The following is a 13029-nucleotide window of genomic DNA, read 5'->3' on the forward strand; positions in this document are numbered from 1 at the left end:
TCAGTAATACAGACATATTTGCAGCCAAAGACTGCCAGGCAACTAGCTTTCTCAAAGGGAGGTCAGCAAGGACTGCCTGCGTATCTCTGACAGTGCAGGATTCATTTAAAGCCCATGTCCAGGTTAAAAAAAAAAAAAAGTCCCTACCACCCCACCTGCTGCTACACATGTATCATTAAAACGCTGTCATGTGACTCAGAAATCTCCCAAAGTGAGGGGAATTCCCCTCTTAGGCCGTTGTACCCAGAACAGGTGTCCCTATTGGATATTTCCCCTCTCCTCTTGTTCTGGAGGCAACTATACACTTTTCAAATTCCTTTTCCCTTTTTTGCCTTGTAACAATGGTTACCAGTACAAATAGAGGAGTGATTCTCCCCAAAGGGGTCAATTATATCAATAAACTTGCCAGAGGGTCTAAATCGCTAGTGCCCAACCTGTGTCCCACCCAAGGGCTGCATGTAGCCCATTGGTGCTTGCCATAAGACACTTGGACCTCAGCAGTCAGCAGTGACAGTGCTGACTTTGTAAAGGGGATGTAATGGCAGTAATTTCTAGCAGTCTCATGTAAAACTTTCCCAGTCTCTAGATGCCTCTTAAAGGAGGTATCCAACCACATGTGTAGTAGGTCCACAGTTTCTGACTGTTCCATCTAATAATTCTGTGACAGTCTTCTGTAGTGTTAACCATGGGCATGGACCATTGGGGATGTCAGCGGTCACAGGTGAGGGCCCACTATACCTTGTAACTTGACAACCACTGGTCTAACCCTTCTCCATACTATCCCACACTATGGACCTGTTTTAATTCATATGCTCCTGAGGGTCATCTAGTGGTAATATTGTGTTGAATGAACGTCATGTGCCCAGCTATATGCTCTGTGAAAGAGTTAGAAATCAGCCCCTAAAGAAGGTTTTGCCTGGAGATACACATTAAAGAGGATGGGGTAACCATTAGATAAGCTTGCCATCAATGCATTATTATCTATATAGGTCCTAGTATAGATTTTTCCAGAGGGCCCTTAGCTTACTTTGTGGCTTCCACGTATATCCGCGCATGCAAGCAACTGAGATATCTTTTTTTTGTGAAAAACAGGTTTAATTAGCTAAACTTTGCTGGGTAACAGGAAATGACAACAAGGCTGCCAGTTTGGAATGGAATTATTTTTTGTCAATAAACTAAACATTCTGGACCTATTAGAGTCCTGTCCTAATTTTAATTCTCTTCCGGTGCGGTTTGTGTTTTCTTTGGACTGTCATTGGACCACACCCTTAGCAGACGGCCTTTACAACACTGCGAGAAGCCTTTAACCCTGGAACATGTGTTCCAATAATTTGGGTGCCATAATTCTAAGCCCGGAAGGGTTGGATCATTCTGGTTCTAAGATCCGTCAATGTAATTTCAGCAGTATTGTTCTTGTGATAAACCATTGAATTGATAAGATTGTTAGGAATTATTTGATAAAGTTAGACTGAGTTACAGCGGAACTCCAACTTTATAGAAAAATAAACATATACAGCCCAGCTCCCATTAAAAAAAAAGCTATTTCAGCTGCAATACTCACCTTCAATCTGGAGCTGAAAGTACACTAGATGTTGCAAGCCTTCCAGGTTCAATGATGCTGGCACTTCCTCTGACCCCCGGGATCAGAGTACTACTGAAGTGAATGGTGGACCCACTTTATTAGTTTAGCACCATTCAGTGCAGGGGGAAGGACTTTACTCACCCGCCACTGGAGGAGAACAGAAAGGACATGTGACATCACAGGACTGGCTACAAGCTGGACTGGCTACAAGACCCTTGGAAAACGTTATGCATATTTTTATGTTTTTTTTTGTTTTTTTTTAATGCGGGTGGAGGTGGTGGGGGGCTAAGATCAAAGCTAGAGATGTGCTTTAAGGGTTAGGGTCCATCTCCCGCCAATTGTTGAACCCAGGTGAGAACTTTGTTGAGTGATCCTGGCAAGCTAATGTGAGTTGGCCCACATTGGATAGGGCTCCATTTAGGGTTAGCTTACAATGCGCCTGTGGCCAGACTATGGTTATTAAAGCATTTACTGTACATATTTGTAAAAAAAAAAAAAAAAGAAGCAAAAGAGCTTTAAAACAAGTCATCCCTGGCTTCACTAGTTGTATGTAGCGTGAAGTAATTAATTCTCAAAGATCCTTAAAACTTCAGAACAGAGCCTCTAAAGTTGGGTTTTAATCAGTCTCAGGAAACCCCAACGTATTTGGGGACATTGAGAATAATGCCCCATACATTAGTGGTCAATGGGAATAACCTTAGAGTGGTGGTCACAATGTCACCCTTACCAACAGCTAAAAAGGTAATTGATGTCATGGAACAGGCTTTTCCAAGTGGCATTGGACAAGGAACTATTCAGGTACCATCTGATGGGATGAAACAGCCTCAGATATTGGTGGTTAGACACATTTAACTGGACTTATTTTAATGTTGAAGTTGTTGGACTACTTCCAGTAGCTTCCCCAGTGTGGGGAACATACCTCAGCAGCTATAGCCACACAGTTCAGGTTCATGTTAATGGGCATCCTAGTCAAACGGTGCTTTTTCAATTTGACAGCATCCAGCCGTGTTTGGATAGAAAAGGCAGCAATTGACCTGCTTTACCTGCAGCTCAAATGTACCTTAATAGGAGATGTTCTGTCCAAAGAAATGCAACGCAAAGTATGTCAAATGCAGCCTGCTAAAAAAAATTGAACTTACCTGACTTGTATTTGACGTGCATTCCAACTACACCTCAAGCTCAGTAAAACAACTTCCATGGACATGAGCCCATATTTAACCAATCACCTTTGTAGGTTGCTTATTTGGTTATAAATGCTGAGATATGCCGCTCTCATGCAGCTAACCTATATCAATCACTGTATCACAATAATGATTACAACGGGGGTCCTTCACCAGGTTATCCGTACCATTGGGTATATGGGATGGGAACCAAATGATGGGTGTATAAATGGGTGCAACCCACACAGCATTATTGGTTGCTAGGACACTAGCAGCTGGGCCACACAATATCATTGGTTGCTAGGGTGCAGACAGGCACACCAAAACAAAATGACGCTGTGCAGCCCGCATTGATTTATTGGTTGCCCTTAATATCAAAGGTTCGTTCTAGCAAACAATGAAGCTCTGCAGCTCAGCCACCAGTCAACCAATGACACGATGTGAATGCACACCGTCATTGGTTTTCTAAGACACAGACGGAGGTTTGGTGTGTGGGCAACCTGGCCAAATCAATCACCCGTTTGGCGAACTGTGAATGGTATAGCTTTGGGTTGCACTCATGGTCAACCCAGACCCAAAGCTCATCCCTACTGGTACCTAATATGAGTGGTGATTATAATGATTTGGACAGTCTGATGATGGGGTACATATTGAGCAATCCATTGAGGTTTATAATCAGAATAAGGATAGGAACCCCTGGATTGGAGTATCACAGGTTCAGGAGAAGTCAGGGTGACCAAATTGTGATAGAGAGAGAGGAGACAATAGAATAGAAAATTACAAAGTAGGAGGGACCAGTAGTGGATGTCATCTCTGGGTGGGATGGACCAGTATAGCCAAAGCCACCAATCTACACACCTTTTTAGGTTGAATCTGTCTTTAGCCACTACGTGTTCAGGAGCTCCCATCATAAAGCCCTGTCTGACGCCATGCCGCCAATGTCAAGGGGTATTTTCAGCTTTAACTTAATACTACAGCGAGACGATCCTCATTGTCCAAGGCATCAAGGTTGTTCCTAATTTCCCGTAAACCTGTCATGAAGCCCATCAGGTCTGATGAAACTATAACTGCTGAAAATTATCCCAGCCTTGGCGGCTTTCCCACAGATGTTGCACTAACCCGAATGCTGAAAGATTGATATGTTCTACATGTTACGGTATCATGCTTTCCCCGGCTGAACATCTTTACTTCTCTCCGCCAGCTATTTCTCTGCCCTGGTGTCTCTCCCAGACTTCCCTTTGAGAGGAACCCCAATAACAACAAAAAAGTTCAAGCAGCTATACTGGACCCAGCCTGTCCGTAAAATGTGCAAGGCCGAGTCCTTTCAGAGTTCCCCGTGCTATATAAGCTGGTAACAGAGGATCTTCATTCTAATGGCTTCAAACTTTTATTTTCAATGGTGCAGAAAGTGGAGTTTCACTTTAAAGATCCGTATCTGAAACAGGAGCAACAAAGGCAAAAACATGTTCGTGTGTGCGGTTGGCGGGGGGGAGGAGTCGCCTTTGAGTTACCAATGTGCATAGCAGCTCATAAACTACAAGCCCTGAAAGTTATTGGGGTCTGGATTTTGATCTCAATAAAGCATCGTCGTCAAGCCTTGGGTTTAACTTCAAGCTCCAGATGTGAATAATAACAATAATAATACATTGTATTTATGTGGCATTTCCAATTCTAAAACACTTTGCAATAAGACTTCATGAGGCATTTAACCCGTGCGCCAGAGAGCTGGCAAAAAAAAATGCCGCCCGAAATTGTGTTTTGTCATTTAAAAGGAGATTAAAGCTTTTTATGTGGAGCTACAGGCATTTTTTTTATTTGCCGGGGGGGACGGGGGTTGGATAGAGTGTGGAAAGGTTAGAATCTGGTTCAGTATGCATTGTTGTCTTTGTCCCCTTTAGGGAGATTTCCCCTTACTTCCTGTTGCATTGGACAGGAACTTCTGGAGGGGGGCTATTTTTGTTCCTCATGGTCCCTGTGTGTGTTGTAAAGTAGTCACCGCTCCAAGCTCACTCCCGGAATGGACTACAATCTCAATACAAATTAAAAAACTAAACGCATGTGTCAACTGGTAGCAGGGAGGAAGACCAGCAAATATCCTTTTCGACGATCTCCTTCCCGCTGATTGAAACCAGAAGCGATTCTGCTGGCATCACTTCCGGCTCCTCAGCTGTCATTCCCTGGCTAGAGAAGCTTGGGAAGAAGCTATTCAAGTGCAATCTGCGCTTGAATGGCTTCTTTGCAGTGGATCGGTGACACTGGAGGTGTAATAGACCCCTGTCACTGCAAATATGTTATCACATAGGAGGCTTCATGTGATGAAGTTAAAGGAGAACTATGAGGTGAGTGAAAATCACTCAGCATCATAGTTCGAGCCGACGTGTGACAATGGGACTGTCACAAGTCGGCTCAATAGATCGGGAAGTGAGCGAATGCATAGCGCCGCTCGCTCACTTCTCGATCATCTCCCTGCAGAGAGCAGTGATTGTCAGTCACCACTCCCTGCAGGGATTCCCCCCCCTCCCCGCTTCGATCCTCCAGCACTGACTGGAAGAACGGATGGGGGAGGGGCAGGTATAGCTGGCTCTGCCTCTAGATAGGCAGAGCCCGCTGTCACTCACGCAGCTGGGTGGATCTTGACAGCATTGTCGGGATCCGTCCCAGCTGCGGTGGTCTCAGTATACCGCGAGCTGTAGCTCGCGATATACTGAGCTTTGGTTCACCGGAGGCGGTTAGTATATGCCCTCCCGTGACTCTTAAGAGAAGTATGGGGAAAAACATAGTTCTCTTTTAAGTAGAAAAAAATGTTTGAAGAATAATCCAAACAAATAAAACCCCCCAAAAAGTTAAACTCCCCCGCCCCCGTGACCATGCGCATACTAACATAAACACACATCGGGTGCGCCGACCTATGAAAACGACAATTGCGCTACACATGTTAGGTATCGCCGCGTGCACCAGAGTAAAAAACAATAATTCTAGTGCAAATATTCATGGATAATGCTACACTGACCTGTACGGGCTTTTAAAGCATCGCCCATGGACAATTCGGGGTACCTCATTTTGTCTCTGTTTGTTGGACGCACACAATTTTTGAGCTTGGCATGTTGGGTGGTCTATTTACTCGGCACATCTGAATAATACCCGAGTGTTTTATTGGGTATTATATTTGTGTTTTTGTGCACTAAAATTAACCTTAGTGTAATTTTTACAGAATTTGGGGCATTTTATAAAGAGTTGCGCTAATTTCATTTGACCAAAAAAAAATTCAACTGTAATGACTCGCCGCCCGGCTGCTGACATTTTACTCTACAGGGTCTGTGCTTTCAGGAAATGTAGAACTCTCGGGGGGTTTTAAGTAATTTTCAGGCCTAAAATTTAGAATTATAACATGTGTGCAAAAAAACGCCTTGGCAGGGAAAGGGTTAAAGGGAATGTGTGCTTTGCCAGGAGCAGGCAACATAACAAGTTGGTTACATGGCGGGCGCTGATGGGGGTGAAATATTTTGCTAAATAATTTTATACGCAGTTGCATTTTTTAAAGAAATACAATGCATGTTTTTTTTTTGTTACATCTCAGAGCTGCTGATCTCCTGCCGCTGCTTTGCCGCCACTCTCTGTCTTTATGCACGCCAGGTATGGCTGCACGGCATTTCTTGATGCTGACAACCGGCTTTTAGGTATCGAGTACGAGTGCTGATATTTTTTTTCGGTACTCGCTGATACCGAACACCAATACCGAAAGTCCCATAAAGGAAGTCGGGTGGCGTGTAATGACTCGCTGCCTGGCTTCCTGTTTAGCCGGCTCCATGTTCCCTCAAACATCACATGGCGCCCGGCTTCCTGATTGGCCAGCTTCCTGACCAATCAGAAAGCCGGGCAGCATGTCATGACATGTCGCCTGGCTTCCTGATTGGCCGGGAAGCCGGCTCCATGCTCCCTCCTCACCAAGTGACAAGGGAGCATTGTGCCAGCTTCCCGGCCAATCAGGAAGCCGGGTGGCATGTAATGACTCGCCGCCCAGCTTCCTGATACCAGAAGCTCTGGTATTGGGATAAGTACTCGCCCAATTACTCGGTATCGGCCAATACTAGTATAGGTATCGCTGCATCCCAAGTGACAACAAAGGGCCATATCTCTGTTTAAAAGGCCACTTTTAGTTACCATGTGACAAGGCGGCAATGCAGGAGCACAACTGGCAGATGAGGACAGAGAGTTGTCACCCTTTAACAGGAAGTGCCTGAACAAGGCGGGATCACCAGGGATTATTTTAACGAAAGCTGTAGATTTTGAACACTAAAAATGACTTTTGAAGACACAATAAAGCTTTAAGGATTCAGCTGACACGTATTTTTAATTCTTACCTTCCCCTCCAACCCAATCCACAGCTGCAGCTGCTCACAAGCTCGATCCTTCCAGCTATGGGGGAACCCGGGGCGCTCCTCCTTCTTTTAGAAATCCTTCCCTGCATCTCCCCACTAAGGTTTGGCTCGTACAGTCCTGGACTGCGGACAGCCATAGACATACCCCAGACGCTGCATGGAGGGACGGCTGCCAAGGAAGTTCACCGCAGCAAATAGTGATCTCCACCGACATAATCAGCGTCGCCTTGCTTGTGGCAACCAGAACCGTCAAATGCAATTTTGTTCTTACTGGATCGAACCGCCAACCGAAATGTGTGCCCTGCCCGCAGGTACCCCGCCCTCGGGAACACAGCAACCCAAACCTAACCCACCGAACCCAAATCCCCCAGCTTACAATTTAAAAAATGAGCCAGCTTTATTTTATTTTTTTATTTTAAAAAAAAATCACATTTCTGTTTTCATTACATATCTTAACTTAGACTTAGTGATGTCATCGCTGGTTCCCCGAGCTTCTCTATGGAGTGCAGCAATGATCTGCCTGCACTGTATAGAGAATAGGGATGGGCTCGATGTTCCAGTCGAGCATGAGTTCGACTCGAACATCGGCAGTTCGTGTGTTTTGCGAACACACAAACTGTCAGGGCGTTCAGCAGACTATTTGCCCGCCGAGCGCCCCACAAGGCAAAGCGCACCGCACATTGCCTTGTGAGCCCTGATTGGCTAAAGCCTTGCACCTGACCCCAGGTCAGGTGCAAGACTTTGCCCAATCAGGGCACCGTACTCTGTAAGATCCATGATTGGGCAAAGTCATGATAACTTTGCCCAATCATGGCTCACCCGTGAGATACCGTACAACTGTAAACAGTTGGGCGGAGCTAGCTAGCTGTCACTGCTAGCTCCTCCCAAAGGTTTATATTTTGCTGGCATCTGTCAGAATGCCATTCTGCGGCGGGAGTTCGTTGCGAGCGGACAGGTCGGCGGGCGGCAGTTTTTTTTATTATTATTTAATTTATTTTTTTCTTGTTTTATTTTTTATTTCGTCTAGTCTTTTTTTAATAGAAGACTTGTCAAAAACATGACTTTTTTTTTTTTTTTTTTTCAATTAAAGGATGTTTTCATAAGTCTGGCCTCTTTTTAAAACTTTTATTTAACCTTTTAGCGAATGGGTACCCGTTACTCATTCACAAGGGGGGTGTCACATCTGGGTATAAGCTGCAGCAGAGCAAGACCCTGCCAGACTTTACTGTGCTATGTGGCACAGCTGTGTAAATCTCATGAGTGGATGGATAGAAATGAAAATCCAATGTCAGGTAAAACAACTCCCTATGCGTGCATTTGGCCGTCTGCTCGCAGCTTAGTTGACCCTCTTCTGATAATGCGAATTAATGGCTATTATGCTGATTCTCTGGATTTGATGCTTTATAAGTCACTGACCCAGGACATGTCTACAGGTCAGAGAAACGTCAGAGGTCTTTATTGGATTACTACTTGTTCTGGTTATTGGCTCAAAGTACTGAAGTCAGGGAGTCAGAATGACAGCCAGGCACTTGGCATGTTGAGAAGGAGATGTCGGCAATGGTTGCCTCCATGAGATTGTTTCTTCTAAGTGAGGCTGAAATATAAAAGGAAAGGCGCACACATGATAATAATATGAATGAAGGGTGACGACAGGCAATGAGTGCCGGAGAAACGATGCCAATTAATCAAGTACATAGTTAAACAGATGAGCCGAGATACTTCCAGCGTGTGATGATAGCAGTGGCGTAACCAGAGTTATGGGCGCCCGGGGCAGAATTTTTTTTTCGCCCCCCCCCCATATTATATAAACATCCACTAGAACTGTACCCCCCACCCCCACACATATTTATCAGCTAAGGAACAATAGCGCAAGGCTCTGCCTGGGAAGCAGTAACATTTGGGTTTTCTCCTGCAGAGACCTGCTCGGGAAGGTTCTATGGACCCCAATGTCCAACCTGCAACTCCACACATAACCGGCTTGTATCTTTTCACACACCCCTTCTACAGTGACTCTAAGGCCTGGTTCACACCTGGGCGTGTTACAGCGCGTTCCTACGCTCTGTAAAACGCTCAACATGTGAAAACCAATGATTGACTATGGGCATGGTTCCCAACAGTGCGTTTTACAGCGCGTAGGCACGCGCTGCAAAACGCCCTACGCCCAAAGAAGTACAGGAGCTTCTTTGGGGCGTATTTGCCGCGCGTATCCATTGGGATACAGCCAGGTAGCCCTCGGAAACGCACCGCGAATCGCTCAAATCAGCCCCAGTTCCTGCACCTTGAGATCTCAGATCAGCCCCAGTTCCTGCACCTTCAGATCTCAGATCAGCCCCAGTTCCTGCACCTTGAGATCTCAGATCAGCCCCAGTTCCTGCACCTTCAGATCTCAGATCAGCCCCAGTTCCTGCACCTTGAGATCTCAGATCAGCCCCAGTTCCTGCACCTTCAGATCTCAGATCAGCCCCAGTTCCTGCACCTTCAGACCAGAGATCATGCCCACTTCCTGCACCTTCACACCTCAGATCAAGCCCAATTCCTACACCTTCACCCCTCAGATCAACCACAATTCCTACACCTCCACACCTAAGATCATCCTTAACTCCTGCACCGTCAGAATTCAGATCAGCCTCAAACGGCTTCCTGGGACGCTATAGCATTAGTTCCGCCACTGTTTAGACTTTTTTGTCTAAGCCAGTGGAAACCAAGGTACTAGGGGAAGGTGGTGGCTCCTTAGCCTTGAGAAACACTTATCTTCATGTGTTTTCAGGTGTTTCCAGTGCAGGTTATTGGGCCAAAAAGCCCAATTCTGTGTCAAAAGTAGCTCATGTACCTTTTTAAGCTTCAGGTGTCAACCTACAGGCACCTGAACAGTCAAATGTGAACAGGCATAATGTAAAAGCATTGGATTTTGTTTGTTTGAACATTTTGGAGCTTTGAGCTTCAACCTCAGATTTTAATCAAGGCTAGTTCCCTTCAGACCTCGTATAAAACCCAATCCCTGCACCTTCAGAACTCAGAACATTCCCAGTTCCTGCACTTTCAGACCCCAGATCAGACCAGTTTCTGCACCTTCAGACCTCAGATCAACCCCAGTTCCTGCCCCTTCAGACCTCAGATCAGACCAGTTTCTGCACCTTCAGACATCAGATCAGACCAGTTTCTGCCCCTTCAGACCTCAGATCAGACTAGTTCCTGCACCTTTAGACCTCAGATCAGACTAGTTCCTGCACCTTCAGACCTCAGATCATTCCCAGTTCCTGCACCTTTAGACCTCAGATCAGACCAGTTACTGCTCCTTCAGACCCCAGATCAGACCAGTTTCTACCCCTTCAGACCACAGATCAGACCAGTTCCAGCACCTCCAGACCTCAGATCAGACAAGTTCCTGCACCTTCAGACCTCGGATCAGACATGTTCCTGCACCTTCAGTCCTCAGATCAGACCAGTTGAAACCTCAGGACAGCTCCCTTATGTGCATTTCATCTGTGTATTTAGCTGTCTGCCTGGAGTAGACCTTTAGGGTCCTGCTAGATATCTGTAACTACTTAAAAGGAAGTAAAAAAGAACATAGAAAGTTTAAGATGACACAAACCTGGTTGTTTTTTCCTGACACTTTCCCTGCTCGTCTGCCAGCTCTTGTAAAACTTTCGATACGATGGAAGTTAAAACAAAAATGTGTGTCCTGTTTTGTGTAGAACAAAGCTGGACCTTTCCCTTTGAACAATGTATGGTATCAAATGTACAGTGCAGATTCACCATGGCAGATGCTAACGTTTGAGCAGCTCTGTTAATCTTAGAACGTTACAAGGTGCTGCCACTCTGAAAACAGCAGAGCCGTCTTGTACTTTCATGCCAATACGCTATTGTCTTGCACATAAAATGTGCTTAACAACATTTTCATACCTTTTACAGGAGAAGACGGCGCTGGCAAGAATCCATACATAGCTGAACGTAGGCAAACGTGAGTTCTAAACCAAACTGCCAGATGGACTTTGCTATGGTCTGTTTTAGGGCCCGTGTTGGTGGGCTTTTGTTCATGTCACAACTGCTTTTTTTCCCCCCATACAAGTCAATGGGAATGCAAAAGCAGCTTGGAGCAGGATGATGCAGCTTAGAAGCAAATTAACTGCAGGTCAGATGCATTGTTTAATAAAGTACATCCAAAATTGGCATTTAAATTTGTATTCTCTTGGGCAGTAAGAAAACATTTTCTTCACAGCAAGAAGTCTCTTGGATCCCTATTGTAGGAGCCCAAAGGTAAGCATCAATAAATACACATACACTGAGTGGCCAGATTATTATGACCACCTGACGTTTGTAGGCAAATTAGCTATAATTTGGCGCTGAAGTTGCTAGAGGGCCAGATCATTATAAATAGGGAAGCAGGTTGTTCACCACGACAGTAGAAGTGATTTGTTTCTGAAGATATGGGTCAACAACGCGATTTAACAGCCTTTGAACGTGGGATGATTGTTTGCGCTCGGAGCCATGGAGCGAGTATCAGCAAAACAGCAGAATTCGTTAAATGTTCAAGAGCAGCTGTTGTTAAAGTGTTTAAAGACCGGACTGTCAGCCGAAAATCTGGGTCTGAACGTGCGAATTGTGGCCGTCAGCGACTAGTCAATGTTAGGGCAGAACGGAGAGTGGCAAGACTGGTACAAGACAACAGAAGGGCAACAGTGCCGTGTCAGATTCCTCGCATCACCTTTCACCATCTCGTGGAGTCACGAGGCGGCCCAACGAAGTCATCTCGTGGCCCAACGAAGTACTGATGGGGTGGTCATAATATTCTGGCCACTCAGTGTAGATGGAGCACTCTGCTACAGGAGCCAAAGGCACCATTTCAAAATGAATAACGTTAAAAAAATATATAATATAACACTAATTCAGAAAGCACTTAAAGGTACCACTCTCAGGATGCATGTCATTGCTCATTATTGTCACTACTGTTATTAATGTATTAAATATGAAGCAGTACTAGTTGCTGCCACAGAAGAATATTACAGTATTAATGTAACTCACTATAGTAAAGGTTGGTGTAGGTGTTTTTTTTAAATGAAGAAATGCAATTTTGGAACAAAGTGTGTTGATGCAGCTCCCTCTTGTGGCCAGAACTTTGTTTTCTCATATAGATTGCTGAGCTTTTAAAGGGAAACTCCACTGGGAAAAATCACACATTTCCAGGCCATTTATATACAATATTATTATTCTTTATTATTATTCAGGATTTGTATAATGCCTACAGTTTGTGCAGCCCTTTGCAATACAAGGAAGACAGTACAGTTACAATACAATTCAAGACAAGATGATAACTTTAGAATAATGATTAGGGATCCAGCGATACCAGTTCAGATACCAGCGCAGATACTTGGCATTTTCATGAGAACTACCAGGGTTACAGCGGTTGTAGCTGGGACCCGGCTCAGGCGCTCCACCACTGTCCTGAAATCATTAGTCTGTATTGTTTTAGAAAATGACAAAAAACAAAAATGTATCAGTACTTGTATCTATAAGTACTTGGGCAAGTATCAGTACTTGTACTTACAAAAATGGTATCGGTGCATCCCTAATATATATTTATAAAAACAAAATCATACATTAATACAGAGATGTACAAATCCCAGGAGCTCCGTGTGCTCCTTACAAATGACATCTGCCTCCTAACTTATGAATTTTTCTGTAGTCTAGTCTTGGAGCTCGGAAAGTATCTGTACTTGTACTTGTACCGAGTGCGGTGCTTGTTATCGGTGCATCCAGACACGGCGCTACAGCAAGGCAAGTCAGGCGGCCGCCTGAGGGCGCCGCAGGGCGAGGGACGGAAAAAACAGGGCATTTTGACAAGTACTTGTACTTGCCAAAATGGCCCGATGCTTGCGCTATGTTTTTTTTTTTTTTTCACATCCCGACA

This window comes from Nanorana parkeri, unplaced genomic scaffold (genome assembly GCF_000935625.1).
Source record: "Nanorana parkeri isolate BGI_ZX_2015 unplaced genomic scaffold, ASM93562v1 scaffold1420, whole genome shotgun sequence".
Classification (NCBI taxonomy): domain Eukaryota; kingdom Metazoa; phylum Chordata; class Amphibia; order Anura; family Dicroglossidae; genus Nanorana; species Nanorana parkeri.